Raw genomic sequence first — 18,050 nt, forward strand, 5'->3', positions numbered from 1 at the left:
GCAATGCCCTGCTCTTCTAGTTTGTTCATTATTGCGCAGAAATAGCGTCACGGTAGGTGTCCCGTATGGAACACTTTCTTGATGTTCTTGTTCTTTACTGGACGTTTTACGACAGAACGACGCCTCCGCAGCACCAAGATGCCCCTTCTATTGATACTTTGAGGATAGGGAGACCCTATCGAATAGGGGCAAATAGGAGAACAACGGGGTGCCAGTGCGCATGCGCGGGACAATCGGAGGGGCGTCATTGTCCTGCGCATTCGCACATGCGCCCCGCTATTTACCTATGTCCCTAACCGATAGGATCACGCTATTCTCAAAGCCCCTATTGAATTGCTTTTAAAACCACGGGAGCCGCTAACACTACAGCAGGACATGCATCAGAATAGGTTCTCGGATGAGCAGCTTCCGTAGCTTAATGAACGAGGTCAGATGAGACCAAAGACGACTATAGCTTAGTGATTAAAATTGTGAATGAATGTGCCTTGGGTTCATCGCAGTACACCCTGCGAGGGTCGGTCATGACAAAACCTTGCGCCTTTCTATACACTCCCTTTAGCTTCGTTAAACCCTTCTTGCATCCTTTCAGGAGCTTTTCTGAAGTGTTTCCGATCGGTGAATTCCTGCTGTTTATATATTCTCCATGCGACGTTAGTAGAGTGAAAACGTCTGCCAAAATGGACTTCCTTTTTGTGCCTCGTGTCGCATGTCCCAAGCGATTTCGTTGATTATGGCGTGCAGCCCGCGCCCTGAGATACCATCATACTTTTATAGTGCACGTGCCTGAGAACTGCGTTTACCAGGCGTCTTTCGTCCCCCTTTCTATCTTCATTCCTGTTCTTTTGATCTCCCTATCACTTTTTTTTTCTTAACATACCCCCTGGACACGTTTAGTTTAAATTTCTTTTACTCATTGCAAAACATTTCCTTCCTTTTTGAAATGACGCTTTAGCTATGGACGTCCTACTGCCGACTAAATTCACATGCCCATTCTCCGGCAGTTTATAGGCCGGATCCAATTAGTGCAGAATATAAGTTGTTAGATAAATATTGTCGGACACTTGCGCTATCTGATAGCTGTTTGACAACGACAGCTGTGGACATTCGCTGTAGAAGGAAGGATGATGAAGTTGGTCGAGGACGGAAGGGTACAGCTCGAGCACTGCGCTTCTCGAAGCTTTTCGCGGCCAACAGAGACGACGCTCCAGTCCACGATATTTGTGCGTCACGGCCACCGTGGAAGCTGATGAGAAAACGCTGATGTGATTGTGTGTGTGCGAATGCAAGAGCCGGGGCTAGTTGGTGCTTCATACTAATCAATTCGCGCTACAAGGGACATACGAGGTCTGTTAGAAAAGTATCCGACCTTATTTTTTTTTTTTTTTTGCGAACACCTGATGGATATGAAACAAGCGCGCTTGCACCAGCAGACCTTGAACCGTCGTGCGCATGCACGAATTTTTTCCCGCCTGCCGATGGCGTCAGTCGCTGGGAGGCAGCGTTTGAGTGAGGTAGTGCGCAGTGCTCTCGTCGGTTTTTTAGTGCAAGCAAAATGGCGGTGCGACAGGAGCAGCGCTAATGCATCAAACTTTGCGAGAAACGGGGCGACAGCCAAGTGGAAACCATTCGGAATATTCAGACGGTTTTCGGTGATGATGCTTGGAGAAGCACACAAATTAAGCAATAGTACAACTGGTTTAAAGATGGCCGCACATCGGTGGAGAGCGAGCCACGCTCCAGTCGGCCATCAACATGCCGAAATGGCCAGGTCATTGCCGAAATGAACGCTCTGGTGATGCGGGACCGTCGTGTGACTATCCGAGAAATTGCGGAAGAGGTGAAAATCAGTAGTTTTTCTGCACATTCCATTATCAGCGAAGATTTGGCCATGAAGAGAGTTGCGGCGAAATTCGCGCCGAAGCTGCTCACGGTGGAGCAAAAGCAGCTTCGTGTTGAAGTCTCACAGGACACGCTGGATTCCACAAACAGTGACCCCGACTTCATCAACACAATAATCACTGGTGACGAGTCTTGGGTGTACGGGTACGACCCGGAAACCAAATCCCAGTCGTCACAGTAGAAGCTTTCCACGTCCCCAAGACCAAAGAAGGCCTGCCAAATGCTCAGCAACGTCAAAGTGATGCTGACTGCTTTCTAGGACTCTCGCTGTGTGGCACACCACGAGTACGCACGCCCCAGGGTCAAACAATGACCAAAGAGTACTGCAGGGGTGTCCTCCGTCGCCTACGCGATGCTGTGCGGCGCAAAAGACCGGAGTTGAGGTCAACAGCAAATTGGCGCATCCATCATGACAATGCTCCTGCACATTCCTCGCATTTGATTCAGATTTTTTGGCGAAAAACCAGACTCCTGTAGTTCGGCAGACTCCTTACTCTCTTGATATGGCCCCCTGCGACTTCTGGTTGTTTCCGAAAATCAAGCGGCCATTGAAAGGAGCGCGATTTCAGACAAGAGAGAACATTATGGCTGCAACGACAGCTGAGCTAAACTCCATTCCGAAAAAGGCCTTTTCGGAATACTTCCAACAGTGGCAGCACATCTGGGAGAAGTGTGTGGAGTCCCAAGGAGACTACTTTGAAGGTAATTAGGTTTCCAACGCTCCAGTTATGCCATTTGTTTTTTATTCGGCAAAAGGTCGGATACTTTTCTAACAGACCTCGTACACACGGAAACACAAACGGACGAAGCGCGGACATGCGCTTCGTCCGTTTGTGTTTCCGTGTGTATGTCCCTTGTAGCGCGAATTGATCAGTATGTGTGCGACATTTATCGCACATCGTCCGCTTTGTGACAGGGTCAAGTGATGGGCGAAAAGTAAAGGACACCGTGGTTAATTTGCGTAGCTCAAAAGCACAGCTTTGAACCCGCTTGCAATTCCTTCCCCTCCGCTTCTATTTTGTGCGGCGACGTACATTTGTCCAAAATTCCCACTTGGAGTTTCACCTTCTGCTCTGCTCTTTCAGCGAAGATAATACAAGAGTTGTTTTCATGCCTATATCTATGTGTTCTTCTACCTTGTTCAGTGACTCTTTTCAGTACCAGTGTGCAACGCAGCATGCTTAAATGCTGTAGCCTTGCCTCTTCATTTTAGCTTGACAATGACACTCGTGTGAGCTATCATCTTTTTCTGTCTTTAATCGACAACAGATTTTTTTTTTTTTCGGTGTCTCCATGTCTGCTGTCCCTTTTTTTCTTCACAGTTTGTCTGGCTGCTTTTTAAGCTCCTTATCACAGTTTATACTAAAGCGACCGTGCACTAAGACAGCGCATTTCTCTCCACAAATTCTGGCCGATTACGGCCGTCAAAATAATTAGTTCGCACACGACAGAAAAAAAAAAAAATCGCCAGAACACTGCAGGGAGCACAGCCGCACAAAGCAACAACTGGCAAATATTCTCCATCGACGTAAATGTCGAAAGATGATTCACAGTGTGGAATGTAGATATGCAAAGCGCTTTTATTCCTCAATAACATGAAGAGATAGTGCGGATAGAACACGCCACGTCCTAAAGAGCAAAGCCGGTGGCCACTTGACAGCTCAGTTGTAAAATCTCGCCGTCGTGTTCCCCGCGAAGCACGCAGACGATTACGGTCCTCGCGGTGCAGCTTTACTTGGGCAGACTCCACATCACTCGGCGCTCGCGCGGTGATGCTGGCGACCGGAATGGCAACGCAGTTTAGGCCGCAGCAGCGAAGTTCTGCATCACGACCGACAGCGCCGCGGGAAAATTGCCTTTGTCTACGCTAGCCTCAACTGGCGTCAAAAACGAGGGACCGAATTCTCGAAGTTGTCGGCGCGTGAGAGCTGCCCGTAATTGACCGGCGTCGTATGTATCCTTGACCATCATGCTGCCCGCGGGCACGGGCGTGAGCTGTGCAGTCACGAACCGCTCTTATTACCTGATTTGCTGACGCCAGCTGCGGCTTCATGTTGGGCATTTATGTTGGGCAGGCCGGGCTGCCCACCTTACACTGGCCATGCTGCGCGCGCCAAGGGTTCAACCCTTGTGCCGTGACCTTTTCACGACCCTCCGAGCAGCTGACCTTTGAGCTGTAGGAAGGGGGGGGGGGGGGGGGGGGGGGGGGCTCCGTACTTCATTCCTGTTGTCCGAGCAGGGGCTGGAAGCTGTCTCCTCCAATATGGAGGCGACCTGCGACCTCTTCGTGAAGGGGAACACACGGAAACGGCGGCGACTGACACGTTTCCGCGCTTGCCCCTCGGTTGCTTATTACTGTTCGAACGATTGCCCGAGTTCTTCGTTATTTTTCTTTTGCTTCCGGTTCCGGCTGAATACGCAGCCTCCTTGCAGCTGTCCGTCTCAATTCAGCTCGTGTGAAGTAGCAGCGTATGGTTTCGGGCTTATCGGCAACCTTTGTGGTTGTTCAGAGAGCGAACAAGAAATGCGGAGGAAGGAGTGGGAATACTCAACGCGAACTCGTGAGGTACGCAGGCTGGCCCTCGCAGTGACGTGCTGTTCGCATGACTCTATGAAATCAGTAGCACGCAAGCGAAAGCGCAGCCTGAATGCACTTTTTTGAGAGAAGAAATTTGCATTCATAGCCAAGTCGTATACCCGCAGGGCAGAAAATTGAGCAAGTTCGTAAACTTTCATTGTGAAATATCTCATTAAAAAATTAAGAAGTGACGACAGCTCGTTATTTATAGTTTTAAGTTAGCCTTACTGGAGTCGCGAATAGTCTAATTTATTGCTGGATCTTAGATAACTAATAAAATGTTGATTATCAAGTGATCGCTTATTCAGGGTAAGTAGGAGATAGTGGAAGCAAAATCTGGTCGATTAGCTAGAACTGAATCCAAAATGTTTGCTGTGGTTGCTGATAGTCGAGTAGCATGTGCAACCACTTGCGATAAAGATAGATGTGAGCACAGATTTAAGAATTCGTTAACGTCTGTTGAGGAAGGAGGCAGAAATGGGCTGAGATTTTCATGTTATATTAAGACGGTCAAACGCTTCGAATAAAATAGCCGTTATGGGGGAAAGCATGCTGAAATGACAACTATAGCAAATTGTTCAGCTCCTGAACAAAAGCGCATGAGGAAGAAGGAGGGCTACGACAGGCGACAAGAATAAGTCTCTGATGACCGAGTGCTATGGCGGCCCACACCATTTCTAAGTTGCTTTCAAGATAAGCATATGACGATCAGATACGTTTTGAAATGGCCGGAAGCACTCCGCCTCCTCGATGCTCAGCGCGATCATATTAACAAATGGAAAAGCCTAAAGCGTTTAAAAAAATCTCGCTCTCTAAGATATGCGCAGAGAAACTGGTTTCAGCTGGAGTAATAATCTGGACAAAACATACGTCGATCGTGGATGAGAACGATTGGTTTGGTTTGTTTATTGGTGTTTGACGTCCCAAAGCGACTCAGGCTATGAAGGACGCCGTAGTGAAGGTCTCCGGAAATTTCGACCACCTGGGGTTCTTTAACGTGCACTGACATCGCACAGTACACGGGCCTCTAGAATATTGCCTCCATCGAAGTGCAACCGCCGCGGCCGGGATCGAACCCGCGTCTTCCGGGCCAGCAGCCGAGCGCCGTAACCACTGAGCCACCGCGGCGGGTCGTGGATGGGAACGAGCTGCATTTGTTAACAATGCTTGTGATATTAGTTTAGGCATAGGTTATTTAATTGCCAGACTTTAAGGGACGCCGTAGTGGAGGGCTCCGGATAATTTCGACACTGGGGTTCTTTAACGTGCGCTGACATCGCACAGCACACGGGCCTCTAGCATTACGCCTCCATCGAAATGCGACCGCCGCGACCGGGGAACGCACACACAGGCTTTTGGATCAGCAGCCGAGCACCATAACCACTGAACCACCGCGCGGCCGCTTCGACGTTAGTAAAAAGTACGGGTACTCGAGGTGATGATAAAATCCCACATCACTCACATCTCACACCCCTAGGATGGGCTGAGCGTTTGGGGAGGAATTAATACGCTCGGCACGCTGTTCGGTGTCGTAGATTATGTCAGTGACATCATATTGTGCATGAAGCATCTGTCCTTTAGAAATAGTTTCCTGTAGCGTAGTTGGAACGGGGGCGAGTCAGGCGCTTGAAGTCAAAAACGCTATTTTCGTATACAAATGGCACCAGAGCAAACCAGCAATCGTCCTATGGTTTTAGCAGCACGGTAAAATTAAGTATATAACTGGGGAGCTCTCTCTGCGAACAAAGCGACGTTTACTTGACATTTCAAGAATATACGTAGTGAGGCAGCTACGGGAGTGTAGCACGTCTGCTACACTCCCGTAGAACCGTACTTCCCTTACTTTCTGCCATTGATGTATTTATATAGGTCACGCCGCGAGTATAACAGGCGTACTATCGCACTCAGATTGAGCTACACCGCGCGAGCGCGTGACCAAGCGCTCTGCAAAGTTGTACAGTGGCGCCGATCATGACGCGTTTCTGAGTTATCGGGAGAGGGTTTGGCTGTTCCAACAAGCGCGCTGGAACCCCTCGGCCCCGTTTATGTGTAGGACATTGCTGTGGTTTCTTCTTGTTCACCTCGTTTCCGCTGAAGAAGAAACTGCAAGGTGACACAGCGTTTTTGCCACCGACCAGACATGGCGTGCGAAACTTATCAAGGAATGAACGCTTCTTTCGCGCAAGAAGGGCTATGCGATTGCTTTACAAAGGATTTCAGCAATATTGGGCACCAGGGGCATGCTGCGAGCTGACGAACGCATTGCTCTTTATTCTGGTCACTACAAGCAGCCACTTTCATGCATACTAGTCTACGGCGTTTCAGTTCAGCATTCTCCGTTCACTACAATGATGAAGCGCCAAGTGGCATACTATAAATATCATCGACTGTGTGAATCGAGACGGCGAGCACGAAGTTTTTGCGTCAATCGACGGCTGTCATTATCATTTTCAAAACTGATATCACAACAAGACTAATTAGCGAGGGTGAAGGTGACAGCAAGCAAGTGGGGGTGATGCGCGCTTCCAAGAACAGCTGCACTCTCTCCAGATAACTCCGAAACACGGCACGATCGGCGCCACTACAGAACCTTGCAGAGCGCTCGGCCACGCGCTCGCACGGTGTAGCTCATTCTGAGCCCGATAGTACGTGTTGCTGAAACTGATGAACCGTGTTTGAAGTGGGAAGGGCCTGAGACGACGATGTAGATACTGGAAAAAAATATGAACAAGAAAATAAGTAATAAGCGCTGAAAGCGTTGGCGCACATTCTGACACATTTTCAATATCGATTGCAACTTCAATAAAACGGCAAAACGAGTCAGAGGCGGGGAAGTCCTGCTCGAACCGCCGACGAGAGCGTCGCATGTGTTAGCGTCCGCGGTCGCCTCTTTTAGACCACGCGGAAAGATACTCGCAGCTTCAGAGGAATCGACTCATCTCTGTTGCGCCGCCAGACACCGTTCAGGCACTGCGATGCTGCAAAACGTGAGTGAGCGCCAGTACTTGCGGAGGGCGTGCAATGGCTTCGATCAGGCGAACAGTTTGATGACTGCAAGAGTCGCAACTAAATCTGAGCGGCCTTACTTCGTGCTTTCTTTCCAGCTTCTGTGCAACGCTCGTGGCGAAGGTTGGTTCATAATTGTTACTGTTCGCCTCTCTGAAGTGGGCTTGCGTACTGAACTTCCAAGCGAAAATTAATCGATATGTCGCGCCATGTCCGTTTTTCTAGAGCGCGCTATGATGTGTAAATACGCCCGACAGCGTTGCTACGAGTAAGCCATGCAGCCGTCGGGAGCTGGCAGTCACGGCATCCGTGAACGGATGCCTTTACACGCGACGGCCTTTTGCAGTGGAAAGTTTTTAGCGTTCAAGCAAGCAAGCAGCAACTCCTGCCGGCCGTTTCTCGCATCATGTCTTCCGCCTCGCGCGGTTTCCTCGTAAACTTCTGACATCCCACAGTGAACGCGGGAGATGTATTATTCGGTGTACGTTGAACTGAATGTTCGGAGTTAAAAGGGAGTCTTTCGGCGTACCTGGGCAAGAAGACCCGTTCTCGGAGGTGAACTGGAGGCTGGCCTACGTCGATCGAACTGCGCGACCGCGGGCACACGAAGCCGGCCGGCGATTTCACGGCGCGCACAAAAAGAAAATTCGCAGAAAAGACGGTCGTGCGTGGCTCCAGGTGGTTGCCGAGTCGGGACAACACGCGCCGGTTTCCTTAAACCCACAACACCGGTCGTAACGACGACAATAGCGTGGCCTGAGCCCATAAAGCTTTGCGTGCGCGGTTACAAGCGTCGTGGGAACTTCGTGAGCACTGCGGAGGGAGACGGGGCTCGAGTGGTCGCGGCGCTTGCGTGGGGAAACATAGTGATTAGCGGCTCGGAAAAACTGTCATTTGGACCGGAGTTGCACTGGCGGGACAGGCGGTACGCCGGCGTTTCGGGGAGATATCCAGGAATCGCGTTCAATCGGCCTCCGCGTAGCGTCTTCGAGCTGCGTGGCGCCGACGCCACAGCGCGCGGGACTTCCCGACGAGTGCAATGCACCAGGATGCCTCGGCGCCCGCTGCCCTGCGCGCCGTCTTTCCCACACGGCTGAGGAGAAGCGGAGAAGCGCTTATCTGGCGCTGAAGCTCATCCGCCGCCGCTTGTATGTTTCTTCAATTTACGCGTCACGCGGCAAGAGGAGGCCGAGGCTGGCGGATAATTACACTTCCTTTATGTTTTCTTTTTGTTTGCTCGGAATACCGTCGTTTCTCTCGGCGCTTGTAGGCGGGACTCGAGTAACGTGTATGAGAGAACTAATTCCCGTTACTAGCGTTCATTTCTGGACCTTCTAATGAATAATTAGACAAGAGGATCCACTATGCCAGACAATGACAAAAGGGTTTCTGAAAGCGACGCAACGAAACCTCATGGGACAGCCTCGGCCGGTTCTCTTATCAAAACCGCGGCTCAAATTCTGCTTTCTCGACGCAAAACAGGCAGGCTGGTGGGAGATTCATCGTGGCCGGAGTGGTTGCGATGGGGGCTGAGCCCGAATGATTGATATATTTTAGTCGACTGCTGCATTGCGCCGATATTGCCGGCGTTGTCGCGGATGAACGTAAGTGATTGATATATGTGAGTGGAGCGCATTTTCTTTTTCTTTTTTTCGCCGACATTGCCGGAGTTGTCGCAGGCACAGTGTAACTTCGTTTTAGCGGCACGAAATGGTGCCGGCACTCCACGCTCCCGTCTGTCCTAATGACGTCACTCTGTAGAAACAAACGCATGCTGCCTAGAATAATACCGAGTAGCATTGTCACTCATTCACTTACCCCTTTGTCATCGTACAGCCTCGCCTTTGATACTGGTGCTGGCGGCACATTTTTTTTCTTGCTGGTTATCATCTGTCAATCACGGGCGGCAACTACTCGTGAAAAAGAACACATCGGCAAACGATCGTTGCAAAATACGGCGCCAAGATGTCCTGGATCGGGCAAATAACATACCCAGTGCTCGGATGCGCCCGGCTCTTGACCGCACAAAGATCTCTAAAGAGAGAGAGAGAGAGAAATCCCGAAGATAGTCTGTTCAGAAACCGCCTAAGAGAATTAGTCCCATCCAAAGGCAACCACATGGAAACCACTCGGCGCTAGCCACCGACTCTGAATTTATTCCATAATGGTTGCTTACTGGGCTAGTTGGTTCATGGTAACTTATGTAACAGCGCGAATAAAATTAAGAAAGAGACGACCACATAAACAGAGTGAAAAGAGCGCTGACTTCCAGCTGTTCATTCTGCTGAAGATGCCACGCGTATGTACAAATACGAAGCGCCAGCAGAAAAGGGGAGGAAAGAAAAAATAAAAAGAGAAAAACCATCAGCATGAATGGCACAGGGTGATCGCACCAAGGTAGGCAACAAAGGTAGATGCATAAACATCAGGCTAAAAGAGCCAAAAAGAATATAAATGCCGGTAACCAGGGTCAGCTTAGCTTGCACCGCCGTAAATGTGGAGAAGAGTCTATGCGTCGTCGCACTAAGCCATGCGTGCCTGCGTTCAAAGAAAGCGGGGTTGTTGCTGGACACAAAGGTCAGTGTGTTATAGAGATAATCCATGCGGTTAAGATTGCTCGTGCAGGAGAAGGGTGTGAAGCATGCCATCACTTACACTGACCAAGAAAGAGCTAAGGTTTTTATATGCACGGTGATTAGAACATTGGTGCTTGCTATCAGCCTGTGCCTTACACGCTGATGGTTTTTCTCTTTTGCTCTTCTCTTTCTTTTCTTTTGCTCTTTTCTGCTGGCACATCGTATTTGTACATATTCGTGGCATCTTCAGCAGAATAAACAGTTGGAAATCGGCGATCTTTTCACTCAGCCTCTGTCATCGTCCCTTCCTTAACGTTATTCGTGCTGCTACATAAGTTGAATTTATTCGACCGAATGGAAAAGTTACACCGCTGTTAATACAAACAGTTCAGAGCACTGTTTGCAACAAAAAAAAAAATAAAACATGCGTCTCAATTTTGAGAAGGAGCTTCGTGATGGGGCAAGAGGTGCATGGTGGCGGCATGCAGTCAACGGTTTTTCTGGCGCTGGCCTGACGCTAACATGCGCGTTAACGTCACGAGGCTTTTTTTTTTTATAAGGCTTACCGGTAAGGAAAGCACAGACTTAATTATTTTTCCCAACCTAAGTATCAGGAGCTCAAGCAGTTTTAAAAATCATTGTTCAAATGAGCTCCAGTTCATATGCTTTAACAAACTATATTATAATCCTGATAGTACCTTCGAGCAGATAAGCACGGAATGCTGCTGTTACATAATTCTTTACCGCTGCATTTATGTGCGTGGCCAAAGGACTGTTTTAGCGTAGTAAGGGTTGGTATCAGTGTTGTGGCAGAAGCATCAGCAGCGGAAATGAGGCGCGAACCCCATTCTGGCTTGTCTTTGGAGCAGAGAGCAATTGAATAGACGCGCCCACGTATGACCCAACTCTTCAAAAAAATTAGTAGATCGCTTAAGCTTCGCCTTAAGAGCAGACGCGATAACGTCTTCTCCTCCTTTTTTTTCTCTTTTTATTCATTTTCTTTCTCATTTCTCTGCAATCACATTACTGGTCACGGTCATCGATTACAATCATAATTACCGATCACATTACCGATTGCCAGTAACTAATCACAAATATCGATGATCAGTCACCAATCATTATCTTCGCGCTCCATCCGCTCAGTATCCTTCGTTCGATCTGTGTTCATCCTGTAAAGTGTAGCGCGTAATAACCATCATCTAGGTTACACTGCACGACATACTACCCTACTAGATACTCACACACATGCGCACCATTTGTTTCAGCGCAATGAAGCACCATAACACCGCCTTTTCATTCCGCGCAATTTCTGATGCCTAATTAGCATGTTTATATTCGTTTTTTTTTTTCATTACTATAACATCAGTACGCATCCCAAGCACACGTTACCATGTCATACACACCACAACGCGTTCACTATGTGCCCCTCTAACACGCTCGATCCAGCGGCCCTTCATGGCCGATCAATTATCAGAGCATCCCTGCAAAACTAACTTTGTGAACCTTCTTCCCAACTTAGTGGTCTCTTCTAATTTTATCTTGCGGCCCATATTATTTGGTTTTAAGAAGGAAGTTTATGACTCAGTGTGTTTTCTGGCAATTCGCTTTTCTTATGAGTACTTATTCTCTGTTTCACGTAAAAATTTCTACAAAGGATTGATATCTGTGCTCTTTCCGCATCCATTGTATAGCTCTCTCTACTCTAATTGTGTTGGTCATGTTGTGCTAAGGCCAGCACGTAAAATTCTGATCTGTCCTTGCACTAAAACGTTTTTCTTTAAACTTCACACCGTAGTTCTATCTGTTAAAATGTGGCTTCATAAAAAAATATATTCCTATTTCTTCTGATAACTGTCGCCTATGTGATGCACCTGAAACCATCGAACACTGCTTTATTGGCTGCAAAGACCCGATATTACTGCGAGACATTTTACAAAGAGAATCGAAGAAATACTTTGTGTTGAATTCTCACAGTGTGCGTTATGCCTAATGGCCACCCAACATGACCACGAACCCTTTGACACGATTTTACTGCTCAGATTGCACAACCTGTGGAAAACGCGCATGTTGTACAGGCATGCTGAGCTTGTCGTCTCCTCCAGCACACATTTCGACCAGATGGTGGGCCAGCTGAAAGACACTTGCGAAGGCAGTGACTATCAACCGGACTGGTTCCCGTTATTGATGTCCTGTCTTTTCTTGCTACCGTTTTAGTTAAATTGTGTTAAGGCGTGCGTTTTAGTTGTGTAGTGTTGTGTTTCGATTCAACTTGCTAAGCTACTACTGGCTGATTACTTTTTAAATAATGTATATAGCTCTTTCCTACATATAAAAGCGTGTAATAAATACCATGCTGACAAAAAAAGAACTTTTCCTGGCCTATGCATTGCGTACCCCCTTGGCACACAGAGGGCCTGGGTTCCAACCCCCATGACAGCTGTTTTCTTTTATTGGTTTACATCTATACTCAAATTTTTCTATATTCTGGAATTTTTCCCGACTGACGACGGCCGACGCTGGGTTTTCAGCAGAGCGAGCTCCTTACGCTAAAATGTAGTAATTGCCTCTGCTTCATTTTTTTCTTTTTTTTCTGACAGCACGTCGATCAAGTTTTTTAAGCTTCGTACCCCTGAGGGCGTTAGCGATTCGAGCCAACTTTGGCACGATCGATTCCTAGCGCCGTACGTTGCAAGGGAGTTGCATCCTGGCAAGGAGGCGCCCAATATAATCCTCTTCATCTGCTCCGTTTGTGCTGGCAGGGCGCTTCGACAGTCCTTGAAAACTTCGCCGCGCGGCGCCGCCAGAAGGTGCATCCGAACACACCGATGGCTAAGTGAAAACGAAACTTTGCATTTCCTCGGTGTGCGTCTCCGACGCAACAAGGGTGTTAAGTAAAATGGCGAAACAGGTTAAACATTTGCACTTGCAAGCGAAATGTTGTTTGTGGGTATGGAAACCGCAGCCCGTATCGTGCGGACGAAAGAGTCGTGATGCGGGAATACTTCGAGTGTGGTTAGCTTCGCTTTTTTTTTTTTTTTTCACGAGACTTATAATTTTCGAGGCTACGTCGCATGAAGCAGTACAGCTCTGGGACCTAATGCGCGAACTGACGTTTGCTTTTGCAGATGAAACTGTCATTTGCTGGAGTAACGAATAAAATCGACGCTGCGCACTATGAATGAAGTTGTGCGGTTTACGTGCGGATGTTGCCATGAACGATGTATCGTTTTAACAAGGTCCCTAAGCCAGTAGCACAGATCCTTCAAAATAACTTCGATTTCTGGATTCCGTCACTGTATTTCCGCGCTGGTGAAATGGTAAAACACACTGACACCGAAGCCTCGATTTGGAAATCTCTCGGTCGTGCCTTCCCACGCATACTTTCGGTCTCGTAGCATACGACCGGCTATTCCTCTCACGTTCGCGGCAGCGTTGAGAAATTGGTATTGAGAAGACCCTAGTGTTATTTTCCCGTTTCATAACACGTTGTGCAACAGCAAGTGCTCCCTAGCTGCAGCCGAAGGTGGGTAAATCCCTTTTGAATGCACCTGGTAATACTGCATGGTGGAGTGCGCAGCTATGGATTCTCAGCCAATACTGCCAAAACATCGACCTGTCCTGAGTGCATAACGCAAACCTAAACCAAGTTCGTTTTCTTTAACAAATACTGAATTAAAAATAAGAAAAACGCTTCTTGAATGACTCACCAATTTGTTGAAAGTCACGCTTAGTAGTATGCTGCTGAATTGCACTTTATAACCAAACTAAGGACGATAAGCTCTTTACAGTTTTTTTATGATTAATATCATCAACTAGGATATTAATCATAGAGGGGTATCTAGCTTTATCAAGTTTCGTGCTGTCATTCAAGAGCAGAAGAAGAAACTTAAGCCGCAGCAATCTGGCTCGTGTATGGAATCGTAGGGATCTTTTTGCAGAAGCAGTGTGGCTGATTCATTACCACTGTATTTATTGAAGACAAATCCGACAGCTCTTCGCTGGACACTCTCTAATCTATGGATGCATTGCTTGACGTACACCAGCCAGCTAATTTACTGTATTCTATGGCAGATCGGACGAGTGAAGTGTCTGCCAAAAGTTTTTTCTTTTTTTTTCTGGTGATACAAGTCGAAGCTAACGTCTAATCTTGTAAAGACCGGAATGTGCTTTTGTGTTAATGTGCGTCACGTGCTTGTTCCATCGTAAGTCTGAGGCACTACAATGCTTGAACTGTTCTACTTTGGTGAGCGTCTTTTCTTCGATTTGATAAGTGAAATTTACTGGATTTTTCATACTAATGACAGTCATGCAGGGAGTTTTTTTTTCCAAGTTCAAGGCCATCTGCCATTTCTCACAACATTTTGATGCGTACTGCAGCGAACTGTTTGAAGCTATTTGGTCATTTCTTTGTAGATAACGCAGACATCCGCTAACATGCGTACTGCTGCGTCGATGTTATGGCCAAGACAATAATAAAAAGAAGGAAAAGAATTGCAGCGAGCATCGTGTCCTGCGACAACCAGATAGCACTTCTGTCAAATTCGACTGGCTGTTTGCAAGAAAGACATACTGACGTCGGCCATTTAAGTACGTTTTCAATCAATTGGTGATTGTTCCGCTACTAAGAAGGTCAACTAACTTCCAGTGCAGTTTAGAATGAGACAGCCGGCCGAAGGCTTTTGATAAATCGAGGAATACCATATCTGTTTGCCTCGATTTATGTATATTCATAGCTAGGTCATGGGCCGTTTCTAGTAAATGTGTCGTGGTGGACAAACCTTTTCTGAAGCGATGTTGATTAGGAGCAGTAACTGATTTTTGGTCTTCAGAAAACTTTACAACATGCTTCAAAATTAAATGTACTGCGATTTTACAGGCTGTACAAGTAAGTGAAATACGGCGATGGTTAGAAGCATTGGCAGGGACTGCTGATTTATGCATCGATATTACCTTCGCTATTTTACATATTTCCGGTAGTTCTGCGGTCTCCAGCAATTTGTTGTAAATAACCAGCAAGTATTTTGAAATTCGTTCAGCCTATCGTTTAAGAAATGCATTTGGTATATTGTCAGGTCCCGTCGATTTCTTCGTATCAGTATTGAGTAGTTAGGCTTCAGTTACTGCTTCAGTTACTGTTATTTCTGCAAGTGTATTGCGGTCATCACTAATCGAAGATTCTAGAGTAGAGATGGTGCTATCATCAAGAGTAAACACAGATTTAAAGTGATCGTTAAAAGAAATGCCGGTGTTTAGTGCTACGTTCAGAGGAGGTTTACCATTCCTAGTTTTTGAGCTTAGATACCGCCAGAATTTATGAGCAGCCCTCTTGATAAATTTCCTGCTGGGCCGCTTTCACAGCTTGTTTGAATGTCTGGGAACGGCTGCGTGTATTAACAGGGTAACTGTAACGAAAGTCCATATTTCAGCTTTCTTAATCGAGCTATTTTGCTTCAACAGATTAAAGCGCTTCTGCTACTCATGCGAGAGAACCTCCAGCAGCATTGCATTTATTTTCCCCGCGACCATCATTTTTGTACGTTCTCTGGAACGCCCTTACTTAGCATGATTCCCTTTCTTCGATATGTCCCCTCTTTTCCATCACCCGCGCCGACAAGGTGATATCGGTGAAACAGCAAGCGTTTGGCATATATACAGGAAGCGAGAACAATCAGAGTGAAATATAATTACAGCGATATCATGATAATAGACAGGCTGCCCTTATTGCTCGTCGCCTCTAGAACGTCATTCGCGGCTTCTGGGCACACTGCTAAATCGCAGAGTTGCACGCCGATTTCCTGTGCATGCTCCACGCATGCGAACAGAACAACAAGCTAACCCTGTGACCCACTGCTTCTAACTTCACCTTTGAGAAAAGCAGTGGTGCCACAGCAGAATCTGCCACTTTTATATTTCCGTCGATTAAAGCAGGTTATACGACGGCGACTTGAAGATACCTTTTCAAACGCATAGCCAACTCACTCTTGGAACGGGCAGAGGCCTTGTTGCTTTTTGTTTTGTTTTGTCTTTCTTTTTTGACACAGGAGTTTTGCGAAATTACAGCACAGCGTGCGGAGCTTTCCAGCCTGCATATTACGCTGCCGTTTCCAAGAGTATTACGTTCGCAGTATTGCGCACTTAGCGTGGCGTCAAGTAATGGCGGCAACATCGTGATTGACGAGATGGCGGTATTTACTGAGAAAAAAAAAAGCAAAGAAGTTGTCGATGCTACCACGGGATGCCGAATATTACAAAATCCTCATTACGCTTAAGTATTTACTTTTCTACAGTTTTTTTTTTTTTCGGTGTGAAGGAAAATGGGGCGGAAGGATGGGGGCATGTTGTTTCGAGATGCTGACCCGTTGTGCTTTTATTTTCATGTTTAAGAACGATACCATTCCAGCCAACCGCAAGTTTCTCCAAACAAACTCGACCGCCTATAGTTTCATTATTTATATTATCTATAAACATTCGCGCTCTAATCTATGCTACGCTTAGCTTACCCCACTGCAGGAATGCATGCTTGCTGTTTATTGATCTCATCCATACGCAAGCGACGACACAAGGAAGGTTGTCTCTAAAGAAACCTTTATGCTCTCTTTCCGCTACGTCATTTGTAAGCGCTTACATGACAGCACCGATGACGTAGCGTATACTACATGTCTTAGAATACTCGACTGCTCTGGATCTGGGCGCAAGCGTTTGCTTTAAAGTTCATTCACTTTCCAATGGTGTCACGCGTTCCAGGTGTGGTCGGTCAGGCGGATTCATTGAACGAGGGCTCTAGCGTTGGTGCAAGCGTATTTACAGACATTTTAGGCGTGGGATGAGTCAACCACACACACGAAACTGCCACGCACTAAGAGGACGAACGCAGACACTAGGAGCACCTGCGATCGTGTACAAGAGCACGTGCGAAGGCGGCCGACGCGTGCTCGAACGCAACAGAGAGCGCATCATAAAGGAAGACAGTGCGTGCGTTCCAAAATAATAAAAAGCTGCGCCGTTTTCAAGAAGTCTGTCTTTTATCTCGTAATCTGGTCATCTCGCGAAAATATCGTGCATTCATAAGCGGGTAAAATTTCTCTCTCGTACGGTGTCTTGCACGATTTTTGGGTTTCCTCCTTGCGCTTCGCTGCGTACGAAATTCTCGCCAGTTTTTAGCAACGATGCTGTTGGTAGTCTCACTAGTTGCAAGCTAACCATTACAGGTTCTAAGATCTGCATGCCAGATGACAGGATAGCGGGGGGGGGGTTAATATCGACAGTATGTATTGCTGCAGCAATCGCTTCAGCGGGCATGTTTGCTGCAACGCGCCCGTTCTTTCAATCTTTTCTTTGGCATCTATTTCTCTCAACTGCCCCCTGCCTGCGCGCGGCGGTGATAGTTGCCCAGCTGGAGTCAGTCGATAAGCCCGTGGACTTTCCTCCTCTTTCTTCTTTCGATCTCAGCTGTAACCAGTTGTCAGGAGCGGCAGTGCCGTCGGCGCAGGAACAGCCTCGTTTCCACTACCCATACTGGCCAGAATTAAATCGCAAAAAGACGGCACAAAGTAGGAGAAAAAAAAAAACGACAGGACAGGCGCTATCCTGTCGTTTTTTTCTCCTACTTTGTGCCGTCTTTTTGCGATTTAATTCTGGCCAGCTGTGAACCAACATGCCCCAGAGAGTGTTATGCTGAAGTACCCATACTGGCACCTAAAAGGCGCGGGTTCGATTCCCACTCAAACCTATACTTTTCGCGTATGCGTTATTTGCTCGATTTTTCTCATGGTGTGAATGGACGAAAGGACGGACAAAAACCTGCGGAAAAACAGGGCTGAAAATGTAGCCATTAAATGCATTCTCGCATTAACACTGCGATGCCAGGGGCGATTGCAGTAGGTTGTAATTGCAGTAGAAACGCAGACATCGCTCAAACATCAACATCAACGCAAGGGCAACGCAAGGGCAACGCAAGGGCAACGCAAGCATCACGTCAAAAATCTAGCTGT

At 47.3% G+C, this 18,050-nt stretch overlaps 1 protein-coding gene across 3 annotated transcripts in view; it reads left to right on the top strand.

Annotated features, from left to right (window-relative positions):
- Positions 1–18,050, top strand: part of raw (NDT-like domain-containing protein raw) — a 255,811-nt gene that overhangs the window by 136,340 nt on the left and 101,421 nt on the right. The gene's annotated exons all lie outside the window — the stretch shown is intronic.

Source organism: Amblyomma mixtum, chromosome 3, assembly GCF_055824585.1.
Source record: "Amblyomma mixtum isolate Tamu chromosome 3, ASM5582458v1, whole genome shotgun sequence".
In the NCBI taxonomy this organism is placed as follows: Eukaryota; Metazoa; Arthropoda; class Arachnida; order Ixodida; family Ixodidae; genus Amblyomma; species Amblyomma mixtum.